This window comes from Scatophagus argus, chromosome 3, assembly GCF_020382885.2.
Source record: "Scatophagus argus isolate fScaArg1 chromosome 3, fScaArg1.pri, whole genome shotgun sequence".
Taxonomy (NCBI): domain Eukaryota; kingdom Metazoa; phylum Chordata; class Actinopteri; family Scatophagidae; genus Scatophagus; species Scatophagus argus.
The window spans coordinates 27,801,656-27,819,755 of NC_058495.1; the positions used below are offsets into that span (position 1 = coordinate 27,801,656).

General features: G+C 45.0%; 1 protein-coding gene across 2 annotated transcripts in view; it reads left to right on the forward strand.

The window, feature by feature from the left end:
• The first annotated feature begins 12,024 nt into the window (after positions 1–12,024).
• Positions 12,025–18,100, forward strand: part of pcbp4 (poly(rC) binding protein 4) — a 64,800-nt gene continuing 58,724 nt past the window's right edge. For both annotated transcript variants that reach the window (XM_046385231.1, XM_046385228.1), the window contains exon 1: positions 12,025–12,116. The gene's annotated coding sequence lies outside the window, so the exon portion shown is untranslated. The remainder of the gene's footprint in view (positions 12,117–18,100) is intronic.

The following is an 18,100-nucleotide window of genomic DNA, read 5'->3' on the forward strand; positions in this document are numbered from 1 at the left end:
GATGGATACCCAAAGTGATGATAAAGTCAAAGTCAGCTTTATCAAAGTCAAAATACAGTAAGTCGCAGTTTTACGCTTTGTACTGAAGGCAGATAAAAGGTTTTTTTACCTGTTTTCTAGACAAAATGTTCAAATTACTGAAGCTACCGTATATCTGCTGCGATTGGCTGAACTCTTAGTCCAGCCTCCCTCAGTGTGAGTCCATAGTTTGGGTTGTTACTGTTTCTAACTTCCAGGTGTAAGTCTGAGATTTAAAGCAAAAATAAACACTCCACACAAACAAGGGACCAAAGAAAAAAGAAATGCTTAAGACAATTAAAAACATAAAAAGGATATTCAAAGAGACATGCACACCAGCGGGATGTGTGTGAAATAAACAAGGTCTGTTTCCTAACAACAGAAGAGTTAATAATAGCAGGTTTCTGAGAGGTTTGTCCCTGACTGACCTCTTCTCGTTAAATGAAGGTTAAATAACGAAACTAATGTGAGACTTTTTGCCCTCTGGGGGGCAAAAACACATTTAATCCAGATTAGGAATAAGAAACAACATCTGAAACCGTTTGGATTCAGAGTGTAACTGTTACAGCTCCTGCACTTCATCCTCTTAGAAAACTAAAAGACGGCCAGTGATCGGACGTGGACGTTGGAAGGTCAGGTGGGGTCAATGTATGTCCACACACACACACACACACACTGAGATCTCCAGGGTCAGGGACAGACTAATAGCTGCCAATAAATTCAGTGTGTGTTTATATTTCACATCCAAGAAGCAGAATTTAATGAAACTCTCCTGAGATACCAACGGTTACAGTGCATGTTGTAAACAGGTGTGAGCGTTTATTGTGTGATATGTGCAGTTAAATGTAATGAGATGACAGTACTGAGTGGAAAGCTGACCGCAGTCATGTGATGTGATGTGATGCTGTTGAGGAGGATGAAGATGATGATGGAACTTGCCCTCTTTTTTGTTGTTGATAGCAGCTGTGATGATTATGACGGTGATTATGATGATGAAGAGCATTTGAATTCACAATGCAGCAATAGTCACAATAACTGGAAGGAAGACAACAAAAGAAAACACAGAAGAGAAGACGAGATAAACAAAGCTGATTTTTAACAAACGAGACGCACGGATGTGTTCAGAATGACACGTTTATCTGAAGATCGAATCTGCTGCAGATTGTTCCTTATTATTCATGTCATGGTGCGGACTGTAGGGGTGGCGTTGATGACAGTAATCATGTCGACTGAGACAGTGATGATGATGAAGAAGGCAATAATGGTAATGACAATGGAGAGCATGAAGGAGGAGAGCTGCAGAAGTGAGTTTTTGATGGAAAGGAGCCGGATAAATAGGACGTTTCTCCTCCAGAGTCCTGATGAACAAATGACCTGTGATTGGACCGAGTCGTCTGACGTGAAGACACAACAACTAACTACATGTATGTCACGTTCAGTCCGCTCATCAGCATCTCAAATAACACACACTGTGTTAAATGTGAATGGAACTACACAAAGTACTTTAAAACCGTACTTAATTGCAATGCTTGAGTACATTTCCTTAGTTGCTTAGTTTCCTTAGTTGACACATTTCATGAACAGCACCTCCACATGCACAGATGAGCCCTTTGGCAGGCTGAGACAAGCATTTTACAACACGTTTGAGCAAAAAGTAAAAGTGGTTTATGTTCAAAGTACAAAATTGTTCATCCACAACGTCCAACATAACCAATGATGGGAAATGATTATCTGCCTCTGGCTTCCTGTGACCACCGCATGAGGGATGAAATATTAGCACAATTTGTTTTTGACATGACTTTTTGTCCACGATCAGTGAGTACGATACCAGTAGAGCTCTCCATTCAATACCCATCATGTGAAGGGAAGTACCACTCAGTTAGATACACCACCCTCGACTCCTCTGTGCCACGGAGTGTATAGGTTGTGGCCAATTACACATTGTGTTAAAATCAAAGAAGGCTTATGGTGATTGGCTGCATGTGAAACTGTTCAAACAGTCTTGGTTTTTCTGTATCTGAATACAGAAAGGTTTGCCTCCAACTGACTGGAGAAGTTTCAGTCTGGGCACGTGGCACTGGGTTATTTTAGTCCTTAAACGTGATGTGAAAGCGTAGACCATCTTCCAGTTCAGTCACGTGAAAAACTCCTCAGCTTATGAAAAGTTGTGTGATGATGTGATCCTCAGGAGGAGCTTCGTCCAGTCGTCATGTCGGAGGATCAGACATTTTTAATCATGCAGCAGCATGACTTTATGCATGGCGGTCAGGCAGACGGTCCACCACTTCAGTCAATTTTCTTCGGTTGATATTTGTGCAGTTATTTGGTCATAAACCAACGACATTCCCATCAGCCTCAGCAGCACTTTGTGTTTTATGTTCATGTTAGCATGCTAACATACTAAAATAAAATAGTGAACCTAATCTGGATAGTGCACTTAGTTGCTGTTTGTATTACTGTTTGACTTTGTTTTTAAACCAACACTCCATAATTCTCCATTATGATGGCTGCTGCAATGCCACCTGAAGGACATCAGCAGGTTTGTAGGTTTTTCTGTATTTCCATGCAACAATTCTAATTGTAAATTTCTGCCAACCTTTTCTCTTCAATTTCCTGCCTCTGTCCCTTCTCATCCTGGTGCCTCCCCCTCCTCCCTTCTGACTGGGGATTTCAGTCGTTTGGATCTCACTGGGTGCGATGCAGCATTAGTAGTGCCTTTGAAGCCGCTCCTCACCCGGCCCCCCTCCACACATCCTGCCAGCCTTTATCCTCGTATTAAATGGTGTTGTGGAGTCTCTGTGGCCTTCATGTCGTGACCAGCCTTGACTCTTTGATTTAATACATCGCTGGCTCATCTCACACAGCTCATCCTCATGTGCTTGTGTTCTCTTAATGCAGTCATGCACGCACACTCACCCTTATGGAAACCACATACACACCTACACACTAACATAAAGCACACACAGTGACATGTAAGCACACACTTCAAAGTTGATTAAGTTCAACAGACTCAACAGTTAACAGCTTCAAAGGAGGAGAGGGTGATGCTTTGCATGAGACAAACTTTTACTGAACTTCACGGTTTGATGTCAGTTCTTTCTGATTTCCTTCCTCTTACTGATGTGAGGTGACAGAACGTGTCAGATCAAAATGCTCCCAATCCTCTCGAGGTGATCCTGAAAAGCACTGGCACATTTTTGTCACAAGGACTCAGGTATGAAGATAAGGATGTAATGCAACACTGTTGTTCTGTTCCACGTTTGACAGAGCAGCTCACTGGTCACTGTTCTAATATGTTTAGAAATGTTCCAGAGGTCACTTGTTAAATTTAGAAAGTCAACCGGTGGGAAGAGAACTGTGGTCTCAGTGTCTCAGGGTCTCAGTCCTCCACCCCAACCTCTAAAGGGCAGCACAAACCTCAGTGTACAGCACACCTGGAAACATCACACAACTCACCAACGTCAAGCCACACGTTGTCACGCTGAGGTCCGCCACTGTGGACTCTTCTCTGGTGTCAAAGCTCCAAGCAATCAGCCTGCTTCTTGAGTTGACACACGCTGAATCCCTTCGTCACTTCTTCTGTACAGTGATGTTTTCATGTGTGGGTTTGTTACTCCACAAGGACATGATTTGAAACACATCAGTTATGGTCAACGGGCAGAGGTAATGTCAAGAAATACACTTGTCCCCTGACGAAGGAAGTGAAGAAAACGACTGCAGCCCAGTTAACATGGATGTCCACACAGCAGTTTTCATTGAGTGTTCATTCTTTGAGAAAATGCCTTTGCTAATGTTAATAATGGGAAGGAAAACCCTTCAAAATGTTATACCTGAATAATTCATGTAATGTGTCTTGATGAGCGGATAAGCGGTATAGAAAATGGATGGATGGATGTCTTGATGATCAGTGCTTAATGTGAAGAGAGCCTGTTTGTTTCTTCACATCCTCCTCATCCTCTTCATTCGCTCTGGGATATCAGGCCACGTCAGAGTTGGGTTCATCCTGGCCAGCTCACCTTCCAGCTCTGGTCTTCCACATTTCCTTTTGGCTTTTGATCTTCTCATCTCAGTGACTCAATCAGAGCAGACGGCATATCCGCTGCAGCCACCTTGGACTTATTTCAGTCAAGACATAACTGCCCAGAAAGTGCTTGAATCCTTTTATGTCAGGACTATTTTAACAGAACTAGACAGATTTAACATTGTTGGATTTCTGTTTCTAGGTCGTATTGATTTGACTTCCAGATGTTGCTGAATTATTTTGTTGCTTCTACCATTGATTGAACTGGTGCTGGAGGGGTATTTATACACCTAACCAGAGTTTTTTTTCACCTGAGATGTTGATGGCAGATGGTGGCAAAGATGCAAGCCATCAGCAAAGATCAAATTTTCAAGCTGCCTTGAAGGAACAGTTCACCCCAAAATTAAAAACAATTCTCCTGTTAGCTTTAGTGTTGTTCATCCATCCAGATCATTTTGGTGTGAGCTGCAGAGTTCTGAAGATATCGGCTGTTGAGATGTCTGGACAGGAACTACTGTAGATGGATGTTCACTTGTGCTTCTCAAAGCATCAAGGAAATATATCTGAAAAACTCAACAGCAATGTCTTTTGTCCAGAAATCGTGACCTGGTTACTCAAGATAATCCATAGACTTTGTTGTTTCATGTCGGAACTGTTTTCCGTCTGTAATTTGGCGCAAATGGAAGTGTTCATCTACTCACAGAAAAGAGGCTAGCGAATTAAGCTAGCTAACATGACACTCGAAAAGGATCCCATTAATGTTCACATCCTAACCTGCCACAAGCTTGAGCCTCTGGTCCATAAGTGGATTCATGCTTCCTTTTGCACAGTGACAGATTTCATCATCTTTTGACAGTTTTAGTTCATTTTCAAGTGGTGGGGAAAAAAACTTAAAGCTGAAAGAAATGAAAGTCAGGGAGCAGAGTGGAGAGGACAGTCATAACTTTAATGATAATGAGATTTAGCGTAGTATTCTCTCATAATATATCTTTGTGAAGTACCTGGAAATATGTGGAGAGCAGCTCAGAGGAGCTTTAAAATGTAACAGCAGAAGCCATTAGAACAATTTATTAGAACAAATCCAAAATAAACCCCCATACTTTCCACCTGGATGTTAACAGAAAGTCTCAGGTGTTCAGAGAAGAGTGGAGCTGAAACCACAAAAGCACACTAGATTGAACCACTTCAGGAAGGATTTCACATTCAGTTAAACTCAGTTCACACTGATATTTATTGTGACATTATAAATATACCAAAAATACCAGAACCCCAGACTGCTGGGCCCTTGGACACTCAGACATGTCTACATGTTAACTCTTAACAGCTCAAAACACAACTCATTTTCCTCTCTAATTCTCATACTGATTCAGGCATTTTGTTTTTTTCACATTTACTGTCCTCTGTTGGCCAAATCAGAGGGTCTGTCACAGAAAGGCCTGGAGGAGGACCTCTGTAGCCCCTGCTGCTACCCCATCCCCACCCCACCACACACACACACACACACACACACACACACACACACACACCACAATCCTTGAATTCTACAGATCTGAGCAATGATGTGCGGTCTAAAGGCAGACAAAATGAAAATCCTTCCTCGTGTTGCCCTCAGCTCAGCATGCGGCCTGAAGAAGTTAATCTGTCTCATGTGGCACCTTGTCCACAGATCTGACAGGATTAGCAGCAGGTAAACATGATGAGAGAGACGCTGTTTCCATGAAGGAGACGTAACGAGTTACCGAGTCTCTGAGGGGGCATCACGTTACTGTGAGTTACACAGTATGAGAGCAGTCATTGTTCTGGGTGAGGAAGCATTCCTCTCTGATCTCAAATCAGCCATGAAAACAGACACTTATTTCTGTAATGTTACTCTTCACAACCTTTTAACTTCATTCTCCTGTTCTGCTTTCATGTTGTTTGCTTTGAAAGCGGCAATGATTAACCTTGGTATTGTCCAGCACCAAGTGGAGCTGTTTGTGTGCAGCATTCAGAACCTGGAACAACCTGAAAAATTAACATTTTAATATATTTATCTTGTCTGGACTGCTGACTAAGTGCCAGTTAAAAGGTCTGCATTTGCCTTCACTGATGTATCAGATCAACGCGGCTGCTTGTGTCTCGTTCGTGTCACCTGATGAATCCTAGTCCAGTATTTCCTCTATGTGTTTATTCATATGTTGTTATCATAAATATTTTACTCACAGCAGATTTAGGGTGAAGGAATGATCATCCATCCATCCATTTTCTATACCGCTTATCCGTCAGGGTCGCGGGGGAGCTGGAGCCTATCCCAGCTGACTACGGGCGAGAGGCGGGGTTCACCCTGGACTGGTCGCCAGTCAATCGCAGGGCCAACACACAAAGACAGACAACCACACACTCTCACACTCACACCTAGGGGGCAGTGTAGAGTAGCCAATTAACCTAATGTGCATGTTTTTGGTATTGTGGGAGGAAGCCGGAGAACCCGGAGAAAACCCACGCAGGCACAGGGAGAACATGCAAACTCCACATAGAAGGGCCCAGACCGGGATTCGAACCTGGAACCCTCTTGCTATGAGGCGACAAAAAAAAAACTGTGCTCCACCCCAGCCAAACCTAATGACTTCTGTCAGGTTCAAAAGTATAGAACTTCCTTGTTGAATGAATGAGCTGAATCTAAGTCGATTCAGCTCATGTGTAAAAGTAGAAACTCCAGCGCAGCCATAGCTGGGAATGATAGAGATGAGGTGTAGTGCAGGTTTGGATACTTCACTCTGGTTTAGTCACTGTGAGTGACCACTGTAAACACTGCATTTTACCTGAAAACAGTCAGACTTGGGGAGGATATGCCAGGGATGATCCTGCCACCCAGTCAACCATCCTGCAGTGTATTATAGCGTATTTATTATAGGGCCTGTTTTCAGCTGTGACACTGTTCTGTTATTTATTCTGTGATATTATTTATTCTTTATGCTCCTGGATTTTGGTAGAAAAATTTGTTCCTTCACATTTTTGTAACATGTTTGAATGACAATAAACTGAATCTTGAACCTATTTGGCTTTTCTGGTTAAAGAAATCTTCAGATATCGCTCATCAATCCCATCCACCTGCCTGCAACCAGCAGGTTAAAACACACACAGAGAAGCATTAAGACACCATAAATTAATATTAAATATGTCCTGCCTACTTTGTTGTGTGCAGCAGAAAACAGGCCCTCATGAGCACAAAGTGGGATTTCTACTGTGTGGAGTCTCTGTTTTGATTTTCATGTGTTTTTCTGAGCCCAGCACCTCACAGTGGATGAGCAAACTTAAAAAGAGACTCATTCATTTGAGTGAGGGCTGCTGCTCCCACTGAGCCTCGTTTCCCATCAAGCCGCTGAGTCTTTGGAGTATGATAGACAGCCGCCTTACCGGTCGAGCTCATTCAGCAGAGATCTGTCGAAGCAAATGAAAGGAAGATGATGAACGTTCACACTATGGCCGCCTGATGGTCCGAAGGGCATCGCAGCCTCCCCTGAGCTTCGGCGACTGCACTCGGCTCAGCGGTGACTAATTGGTGGGTAAACAGTCTGAAACCAAACCGTGTGTTCAGTTTGGGACAGCACCTGGTGCATTCAGGCTTGTTTTTCTTCTGCTCTTATTTACATTCTGGATTTGTTCCTTACTTTCAATCTTGTCTCCACATCCTGACGTTTCTCTTATTTGTTTTTCTTCCTGTTCTGTTTGAAGGTGATATGTTCTTCCCTCATAGACTTTTTGTTTCACCTGCCCAAAACAAATAAATTGCTTCTGTGCTGTCTTTGATTTTCTTTTTTCTCTTTTAACACTGACTTTTGTGACTTTGCCTGCTGCAAATGGAGAACAAAGTATTAAACTGGAAACTTTCAGTCTTCATGCACATACACAACATCTGCTCAGTATTGTCCCACCAAAGTTTATGTGCAGGACCAGGTGGTAAACAGTGCAATGAATCCAGACAAAACCCCGAGGCCCTGAGGTGAAAAACATAACACGACAGATAAATGATCAGAAAACAAAGTCACACAACTGACACATGAAATTTACAAAGGTCATAAAATCATTTCAAAAAGAAGACAAACTAATTTAATAAAACAGTTTTGAGTCTAGTTTTTCTCCTTCATATTTGAGAAGATTGTTGTGAGGGCGGCCGTGGCCCAGAGGTTGGAGAAGCGGCTTCTGATCGGAGGGTAACCGGTACAATTCCCCCACTGGACAGGCAGGAAAAATTGGGGTGTGATGGAGCGATTGATGCGAAAATAAATGCTTCATTAGCCGGCTGATGTACCCTTGAGCAAGGCACTTAACCCCCCAATATGCTCCCTGGGCACTTGATGCTGCCCACTGCTCCTGTGTGTGTTCAACTAAGGATGGGTCAAATGCAGAAGACAAATTCAGTGTGTGTATAAAAATGTATGTACTGCAAATACATATACTACCAATGAAGTAATTCTCTTAATTCAGTGTTTCTCTGTCTGGACACAATTCTATTCCTGTGTTTCATCGCTGTGGTTCCTCAGAGGAAAAGGCTGTAAAGAAACTGAGCTGACACAAACAGACTGAACCATCGTGTTGATCTGCTGTTCAGTTCAACACATCAGCTGAGATGTTGTGTTCACTGCACCCTGTTTTCACCTGGTTCCACAGTGACAGAAAAGAGTCCTGTCACGTTAAGTTTGTGAAGTGAAAACAACTGAAAATAATAAAATTGTCTCACAGCCTCGGCGAAGCGGACAGGAAAATCTCACGTCATGTCTGAAGTTTTAGTGAAGCAGACCTGACCTGAACCTGCTGAACGTCACTACGACGTGCGTTTAAGTTTGTTTACCACTCAAATACTGTCTGAACGTGACCCTAACAAAGATACAGAAGAAGACAGTGGTGTACAGTACAAAGTACAAACAGGAAGTGAAAATAAAATTCTGCTGTGATAGAATCCTGTCACATCTTTTCTGTTCGATCCTCTTTGTTTTTAACTTTCCCTCTTGATGAAGATCTGAGAATCTGAGGAATGGAGTGTGCATTTCATTTAGCCCTCACCTCCCCCCAGCCTCCTCTGCCTCTGCATGCCTTTCAGTGTGGTCTAAGAGCACCCCCTGCTGACAGATCAGCAAACTCACAGTCTCAAGTATTGTTTCTCACATTTTCTTCATCTGTTCTTCTCTGTATGAGGTCAGGGCAGTAACTCAGGATAAAGTTACTCAGTCATACCTTATGGATTATTATTTATTACACTAAGCAGACACTCGTTGTCTGTACGAGTCACAGAGCACATCCAGTTTTAATGGACAGCTGCAGGTCATGATGAAAGTGTGCCACAAAAAATCCCTGAAGGCCAACAACAGGTTCTTTGTTGCACTGACTGTAAACTTCAGCTCATCTGTTGCGACATTAAACAATAAACACATAAATAAACATAATAATAAACATAAACAATAAATAAACAAACTTGAATCTTTACTTGAAGGTAAAACACCTTCTTAGCTGGGCTGAGATCAGTTGACCACAACAGAGCACCATTCAGTGATTAGAGATGAGGTAGGTAGGTACTGAAAGTCCAGAGTCAGCACTCGGTCCGGTCCAGCATGCTGGACTACAAAAGGTTTGTTTTACAGGTGGTGACACTCACCTGTCTCAGCACTTCACCCACTTGACCCAGCAGTCAACATGGACTACATTCCAATGCAGTACTTTTACACTGTTGTATTACTAATAAAAGTAATTAAAGTACTTTTTCCACCACTCTTATTTTAATGAATTTTAATACACTCCAGAAGTTCACTTAAGTTCAGCTGACTCGACCCAGACCTGGAGCTCCTCCCCCTCTGCTGCAAAACAGGTGCATTCTGGGAAAATAACAAACTAAATAAAGACAGAGAGTGAGAGAAGTTTACTTTCCCTTCTGTTTAATTTATCTTCAACATGTAACACAAAATCACTGCCATAAAACACTTGAATAACTACACACTAAGTACTGACTCATACAGGACACGAGACGCGACAGGAGAAGCACTGCTGATCAATATGTCCTGGTCAAGTCCATTGAGACGCTACCCGTTACTGGAGTACTGGAGTGCTGAGCTGCAGCAGTTGGTCCTGAGATGAGCAGAAGGAGTTTCTGCTGCGTTACTGAAGTTTGGATGTGTGTAAACAGCTGTAACATGGACACGGTTTGATTCCTGGAGGGGACAGGTCTCTCGTCCCATCAGGAGGTCCAACCTGCTGATCCAGTTCGGCTCTGTGACAATCCAGTCTGCTCTCTGTCCATCACATCACCAAACAGGGCCGGGATGGACGACAGCAGGCGGTCAGGGCTGCAGGACGGCTACAAGTCCAGAGTCAGGAAACCATCAGACCTCCACACGCTCTGTATGCCAACATCACCGTAATGAACAGCAGCCCTCTGACAGTCTCACGTACACACCGAGAACCTCAGTTTAAACAGTCCGCAGGGAGGCTGCTGCTCAGAGTCCGAGTCCTTCTTTCAGCTCCTCATGACGGCACTAGACTGTAGAGGGCAGCGTTTCCCAACAAGACACCTCTGAGACATTTACCTGCTCTTTGTTTCTGTCTGTCTGTCAGTCAGTCAGCCTTTACTAGAAACATTTCACCTCTGTTTCACCTTGCACTTATTGTCAGCATAGTTATATTAGGAACATTCCAGTGTGTGTGTGTGTGTGTGTGTGTGTGTGTGTGTGTGTCACACCTGTTAAGCCATTTCTTTCCTGCCTCTTTAGGGCCTCTTCGACATGTCACTGCTCCTCGTCACACTCACAGGGGAGCTCCTAATATAACTATGTTAACAATAGCTACACACACACATACACACACACACACAGTCACATACCAACCCCATTATGCTGATGAGGACACAGCAGGGACAGTCCTGAGTGTTGGCTCTTCACACGGTGATGGTGAAGCCTGCAGACTCTGTGTGGACCTGATGACATCCTGTCCCACTCTCATCCATATCCTGTTTGCACCTGCTGGGTGTCAGGCCAGAGGGAAAACAGTGACAATGGCTCTTCACGTCCTTTCTCAGTCAAGATGAACACAGAAGCTGCCTGTGAAATGTGATTCTGTTCAAACAGAAATAAAAGCTTCCAGAAGGTCGTAAAAGTTTAAACTGCAGAGGCAAATCAGCTTCTGCCATGATGAGTTCAAATGTCTGGAAAAAACAGACACCAAAGTGATTCTCTGGGCTCACACCTCTAATCGTGACTCAGTAACCTACAACAGAGTGTGGAGGCAGGACAGCTTCAACCAGCAGATAATTACAGACTGAGACATGTGAAAACAAACCAAACTGATGAGGACAAATTCATCCTGAGGGGACAAAAAGGTCTGAACCAGATTTCACAGGAGGACGTTTCACTCAAAACCACAAACACAACCTTGATTTTACCTTCCAGGACGACTCGTGAGGACATGTGGGGGACAGGCAGAGAGACATCGGAGGAGTACAGGAGCTTCTGCAGTGTGGCTGGACGAAGCTGTGTGTGTTTATCACACATGTTGGGGGCCTGTGTTCGTTCTGGAGCATGAAAATCAAAGTGTTGGAGTAACTTCCTCCTCGTGCCTGCAGGTGGCAGCACATGAGGACAGACGATGACGGCAGCTCCAGCTTTGAATATGGAAATCTGCTGCACTAATCTGTGCTGTGCACATCACACAGTGGACCTGAGACCTGCTCAAACTGTTGTTAGCCTGAATGACAACTGCCAGCATCACGTGACTCACTCGGATTGTCCTCCATCATGTTTTTGTAGTTTTAAATCAGTTGTCCAAACAAACACATACAAACCAGCGAGCTGCCCGATTTCCTGTGACTGTCTCTAATTGGACGGCGTGGCAGCCCCCACCTCTCCTCCCCTCTCTCCCCGTCCTCTCTCCTCCCCCTCCTCCCCCTCCTCTCCGGGTTTTTGTCACTGACAGTCGGACTATTCCCGCACAGTAGCAGCCTGCTGCCTCTCCTCCTCCTCCTCCTCCTCCTCTTCCTCTCCGTCCGACAATGCGGACCCCAGCTAAGGATTAATCATTTCTTCGTGCCCTCCGTTCGCTGCTCTCCTCCACGGTAAGAAAATGTGTTCTTCCATCAGAGCCTTTGTGAGTGTTTCCGTTTCTGTGCTGTGTTTTTAGCGCGGGTCAGTCTGACAGGACGGCTGTGTGAGCTGAACTTCCGACAAGAAGTGAGCTCTTTGTGTCGTGTTCATCCACACTCTGTGCTGGACTGATGGTCGGACCGCTCGGCTTCAGTTCGGACCCGCTGATGAAACGAGCCTGGGACTGAGGCAGTCAGTCGAGGCTCTGAGCGGGATTCACAACTGGATCCTCTCTTCCTAATACCTCTCTCTCTGTCCAGCGACAGAGAATGTGCCCCCCCCGGGAGGTGATACCACCACCCTCTGCACTAACCCCCCCCCCCGTCTGCGACCCCCATCTCAGGGTCTGGGTGGCATATGGCTCCTTGTCCTCAGGGCTCGCAGATGTTCAGTCGTTCCATCAGCAGAAGACACTCAGAAGACTGTGGTCTGCCTTCTGCTGCTGCTGTGTGTGTGTGTGTGTGTGTGTGTGTGTGTGTGTGCGCGCGGGCGCGCGTGCAGGTTGTGTGTGTTGATGGTAAAGTAAAGTGCGTCGTGCTCTCACTGCAGGGCTGTAACACTCAGCTGATGAGAGGCAGGATGAAGCTGCTCTGTGGTCTCTGGTCTGTAGGAGGAACAACGTCGAGGTTCTTCAGTGTGGTGGAGCTCTCGTCCTGACTGTAGACAACATTAAGGCTGGAACCAACAGTTCATCTTTGTTGCCACTAAGTTTCCTGGTTGGATTCAGTTTGATGTCACAGAGGAGGAGGAAAAGCAGCCTCCGTCAGCATTTCTGCCTGAAAATCCACCTCAACAGCAGACTGATTAGACTGATTGGGCAGCCGTGGCCTAGAGGATGGAGAAGCGGCTTGTGATCGGAAGGTCGCCGGTTCGATTCCCCCATTGGATGGGTGGGAAAAATTTGGGTGTGGTGGAGTGATTAATGTGAAAAGTGCCCCCCCGGGCTGATGTACCTTTGAGCAAGGTCCTTAACCTCCAATTTGCTCCCTGGGCGCTTGATGCTGCCCACTGCTCCTGTGTGTGTTTCACTGCATGTAATTTGCCGGGTGTTGCATGTGTGTCTTCAACTAAGGATGGGATAAATGTATGTAAAAATATATATACTGTCAATAAAGTGATCCTTCATAATTAATTATAATAATAAACTGAGACACTCCAGGTTGGAGGAGAGCTCCTGCCTCAAGTGGAGGAGTTTAAGTATCTTGGGGTCTTGTTCACGAGTGAGGGAAGATGGGAGCGTGAGATTGACGGGCGAATCGGTGCAGCGACAGCAGTAATGTCCGTCGTGGTAAAGAGAGAGCTGAGCCGTAAGGTGAAGATCTCAATTTACCAGTCAATCTACGTTCCTACCCTCACCTATGGCCATGAACTTTGGGTCATGACCGAAAGAACGAGATCTCGGATACAAGCGGCTGAAACGAGCTTCCTCCGCAGGGTGGCGAGGCGCTCCCTTAGGGATAGGGTGAGGAGCTCTGTCACCCGGGAGGAGCTCGGAGTAGAGCCTCCACAACAAGAGGAGCCAGTTGAGGTGGCTCGGGCATCTGTTTCGGATGCCCCCTGGACGCCTTTCTGGGGAGGTGTTCCGCTCATGCCCCACTGGGATGAGGCCGCAAGGAAGACCCAGGACACGCTGGAGGGACTATGTCACTCGGCTGGCCTGGGAATACCTTGAGGTCCGCCCGGAAGAGCTGGAGAAAGTGTCTGGGGAGAGGGAAGTCTGGGCATCCCTGCTCGAGCTGCTGCCCCCGGACTTCAGGGTCCAGTGAAAATGTTGGTAGTTTCTAATGGACTCCAGAACCTGGAAGGGGGCTCATTAAAACCTGAAGCAGTTCATGTTGACAAACCAAATGCTGTGTAAAATCTGTCAAACCTTCATAAACAAATGCTGTGTTTGAAAGGAAATTCATGATGTTGTGTCATGAACGACAGTTTTTCCTTTAAGACGTAGTTTATTTTTCCTAGAAGCACAAAACTAGTCATAATGTGAAGGGTTTTGTTGTGTCAGTTCTGTCTATGTTGATAAAATGTCAAAATATGGTCTACATTTCAGTTTGGTCTCGGTCAAAGGCCTGGCCGGTTGTTCATGTCCTTGATTTTTTACTGTTAATACAATTAAGTGAAAAATAATGTTTCTATAGTAGTAACATCTAAAATTACTTATGGCATTCTTATTACTTATGTACACGTACAAGTACACGTAACTGATAATCAGGAAGACGTCGGTCCATCAGACATTCAGTTTGTCCTGCCAGGAGGCGGAGGACACGAGCACACGTTTCAGAAGTTGGAAGCATCATGACCGTTGCAGATTGCTGTTGTCATTGAGGTGTTTGTGAAGCTGAGCGGCTGAAGGAGCGAGTCCTTCTCGTTCTGTGTTAAACTCTGGAAGGTAAAACGTGTTTTTGCCTTCATAGCTTTGCATCCACTCAGTGAGCAAAACATCACGAGCTGCATATCAACCAGCCACATCAAACAGCCTCCGTCCTCCTGAGCCGAGCTTTAAAAAGGAGACTTTAATCTGGGCTCGGTGTGTGTGTGTGTGTGTGTGTGTGTGTGTGTGTGTGTGTGTGTGTGTGGTGGGGATTTTAGGAAGCATGCTTACATTTCAAAGTAATGGTCTATTTATAGGGCAGACACAGAGCAGAGAGGACAGAGAACGTCCAGAGCCTGACGGCCTGCTGCTGTTGTTAGCATTGAGGGATGACGAGGAGTTGTCGCACACACACGCACACACACGCACACACACATGCGCGCGCACAAACACACACACATGCACACCTGCACACACACACGTAGTGCTGCTGTGAGTTCAAAGAGCTCTCAGCCTGCAGCGTGTCTGATTGTCTGAGTGTGTGGCTCATTGCAGATAGATGGTGTGTTCATGCTCGCGTGTGCGATCGTCAGAGACGTAGATATCCATCATGGCTTCCCCTGCATGCAGAAGTGGCTCGAGGCAAACAGCGTGACTTCTTGGATGCTAAACAAATGAGCGCCGCCTGTTTTGTTTATGCTAAATGTGAGTCAAATCTGCCGGATGTACAAATGCGTTAAAATGTCAGGAGCTCCCGCTGGTTTCCATGGAGAAGATGGCCCAGGAGGATCCAGATCAAAGCTTCCGGTCCCTTCATCGATTTCACTGATTAAATCCACTCGAGCCCGGAGCGGAGGAGGAGAGAAGAACTTTGTCCAGGCAACAGCTTTCCTCTCAAAGTCGTTTAGTTTCAAAGAAGAAGCTCACGCATGTTGACCGACAGTGAAAATGTGTCACGTTGTTATTTACATTCATATCGGACTCATCTTCCCAACAGTCAGCCAGTTTTGTGAATGTTTCAATAAATATTAGTTTTGTGAACACATCTGGGTTTATTTTCAGCGTCAGTTGTAGGCAGACACCATCTGTTTGCTTCTGTCTGCAGCTCACACTTTCATGTCTGTACCCTCCGTTGTTTCTCTCTGACGTTTTGTTTTTCCTGTGAAGAATCACAAAGCGTCATCATGTCATGTGCTTCACCTGGCGTGTTGTCAGAGCTGCCATCTTTGCTCTTCTGGTGACTGCAAAACAGAAGGTGGATTAATGAGTGAAATCAGAGGCAGTGGAGGTGTGTGTGTACGTTGTTACAATAGGTTTGATGCAGCACAGGTGGAAAGCAGTGATACTCGGGTTAGGATTTTCCTCTGCGCTCAGTGCTGGTGTGAAGCCCCCACCAAATCTGCACTGTTCATATCAGTGCAGAAAATGTGGTCTGATCTGCCTGCTTTTTGTTTTTTAGTATCAGCACTTTTGAGCCGGGGTCTGCTCCGAGGTTTCTGTCCTCTAAAAGGCAGTTTTTCCTCGCCACTGTCGCCAAGGGCATGTTGGGCTCTCTGTATTTACAATTTAATTAAAGAGTTTGGTCTCGACCTGCTCAAATTGGAAAGTGTCATGAGATAACTTTTGTGAATTGGCGCTATATAAATAAACTGAATTGAATTGAAATAACGATGAGCAGCTACACTCGCCTGTTTGTGTTCAGCTTCTGTAGACAAATGGGAGGGGCTCAAACTGGGGTCTAACAGGAAGCCTGGAACTGATAGGAGTTGATCAGAAGTTGCTGTATTTATTATTTATTAGAAATGTATTTAGAGAACAGCCTCAGAACTGCGCTTCAAAGTGTTTGAACACAGTCGGAGAACTTGTTTTGTATAAATCAGAGGGAATGAACTTCAGCTACACATTCTTGAGTACAGTATGAGTACAGGTGCTATGTACCAGATACTAGCTTCAGCTGAACACCTGCTCGGCATCCAGGCTCTTTTTTGGTCATCACATCCTAACAAACGACTACGAGTCGGCTCTGTGAAGCTTTGAGGCAGAGCAGAAGCAATATTTTTGCATTCCAGTGTTTATAGTGGCAGTGTCTTTTTAAAGTGCCATACAAGTCAAATCTATTATTATTGTTGTTGTTGTTCTATGAATGAGCACATTAGTTCTGCAGGTATTTGGTCATAAACATACTGGATCATGGTGATACATCCTCTGGGAACCACGAATGTAGATAAAATACATATTAATACGTAATACACCACCTACTGGTGGTTCAGAGGATCACAGAAGGTACTGCGATTCATCCTGAGGGGAACATGAATGTCTGAACAATGTCTGACAGGCCATCCAATCATGTCATTCCCTTCAGAAGCATCAGCTGCTTGTTCTTTTATCTCTCTGCCAGGCTCAACAGTCTTAAACAAAGCAAACAATGAGCTGAAAATAGATGGAAACGCTGCACACTGAGGTGTGGAGTCTTACTGGGCTCCACATGGCAGGCCTGGGTGTCGCTTTACTCAGTATTATTATTTATCACGTATTTATCACGGCTGCTTCGTAACATGAATGGATTCAGTGTCAAGGTTCATGAAAAGTGGGCCAGTATTTCTTTAATCCTGCTGACAAACACAATCCAGACTGGCACGTGACACCACCAAACATGCTGGTTTTCCTGTGCTGCACCGTGTGTTGTAGCACACGCCTCAATACAACACGGCAGTGAGTGCAGTGGCATCCAGAGCTGAAGCCAACAAAGAATGGAGTCATTGTTCACGTCAGCAGAGCGACAGGAAAAACAAAATATTTTCCACAAAATGCCTGCTTACATAAGCTCTCCCTTTTCATCAGCTCCGTGTTCCCGCTCTTGTTCTCTGTCTTCCTCACAGAAATTGAGGTCAGCGTCGATTGAAATTCAAACACCTATTAATTAGTGAGAGGATGTTTCTCCCTGGTTTCGGCTGTTCTCTCTCTCTTAATGTGCTTCCAGAACTATTCCTCTGTACTCACAATTGGGCCTCGCTCGTGTTGCTCCTCCATCAGGAGGTGCTGCTTGACGTCTGTACTCGTAATCTCTGCAGTTTTCATTATAAAACTGATAGCTCAAATCCAGCAGCCTGATTGCCTGTTGCCCAGTAGAAAAGCGTCCATCCGGCCTGTTCTACTTCCTGTTTGCGTGCAGTGTGGAGTCAGTCTTCTGGAGTCAGTGACTTGAAATAGCTGCTAAACATGTCATCATCATCTCTTCTTAATTTCTCTCATGTTAGAAAAGTCACGGTGGAAGCTCGTCCAGCTGCCGGTTGAGTTAAGTTGTGACGAGGAAAGTTGTGATGGTATCAACTGGGCATTTGGTTGCTAATGGATGCGGATCTCCATAGGGATGGGCACTATGTTATCGTTTATGATATATAGTCAAAAACATGACAACAATGGCGGAAGGCGGAGCAGATACGGCGGCAGCGAGAAGCTTGTTCCTAAACGGCGCTCCAGCTCCGCTACCAGGAACTGGTTTGGTTTTTTGGTTTGCATGCCGTATGAAGATCAGAGCAAACGGTGGAAAGAATTAACGGAGGCAGTTGTGATGTTTATAAGCTAAGTTATTTTTGTTGTTTGCACTGTTTTTTACTGCCTGTGAGCCAAAAAGTTTTAATACAT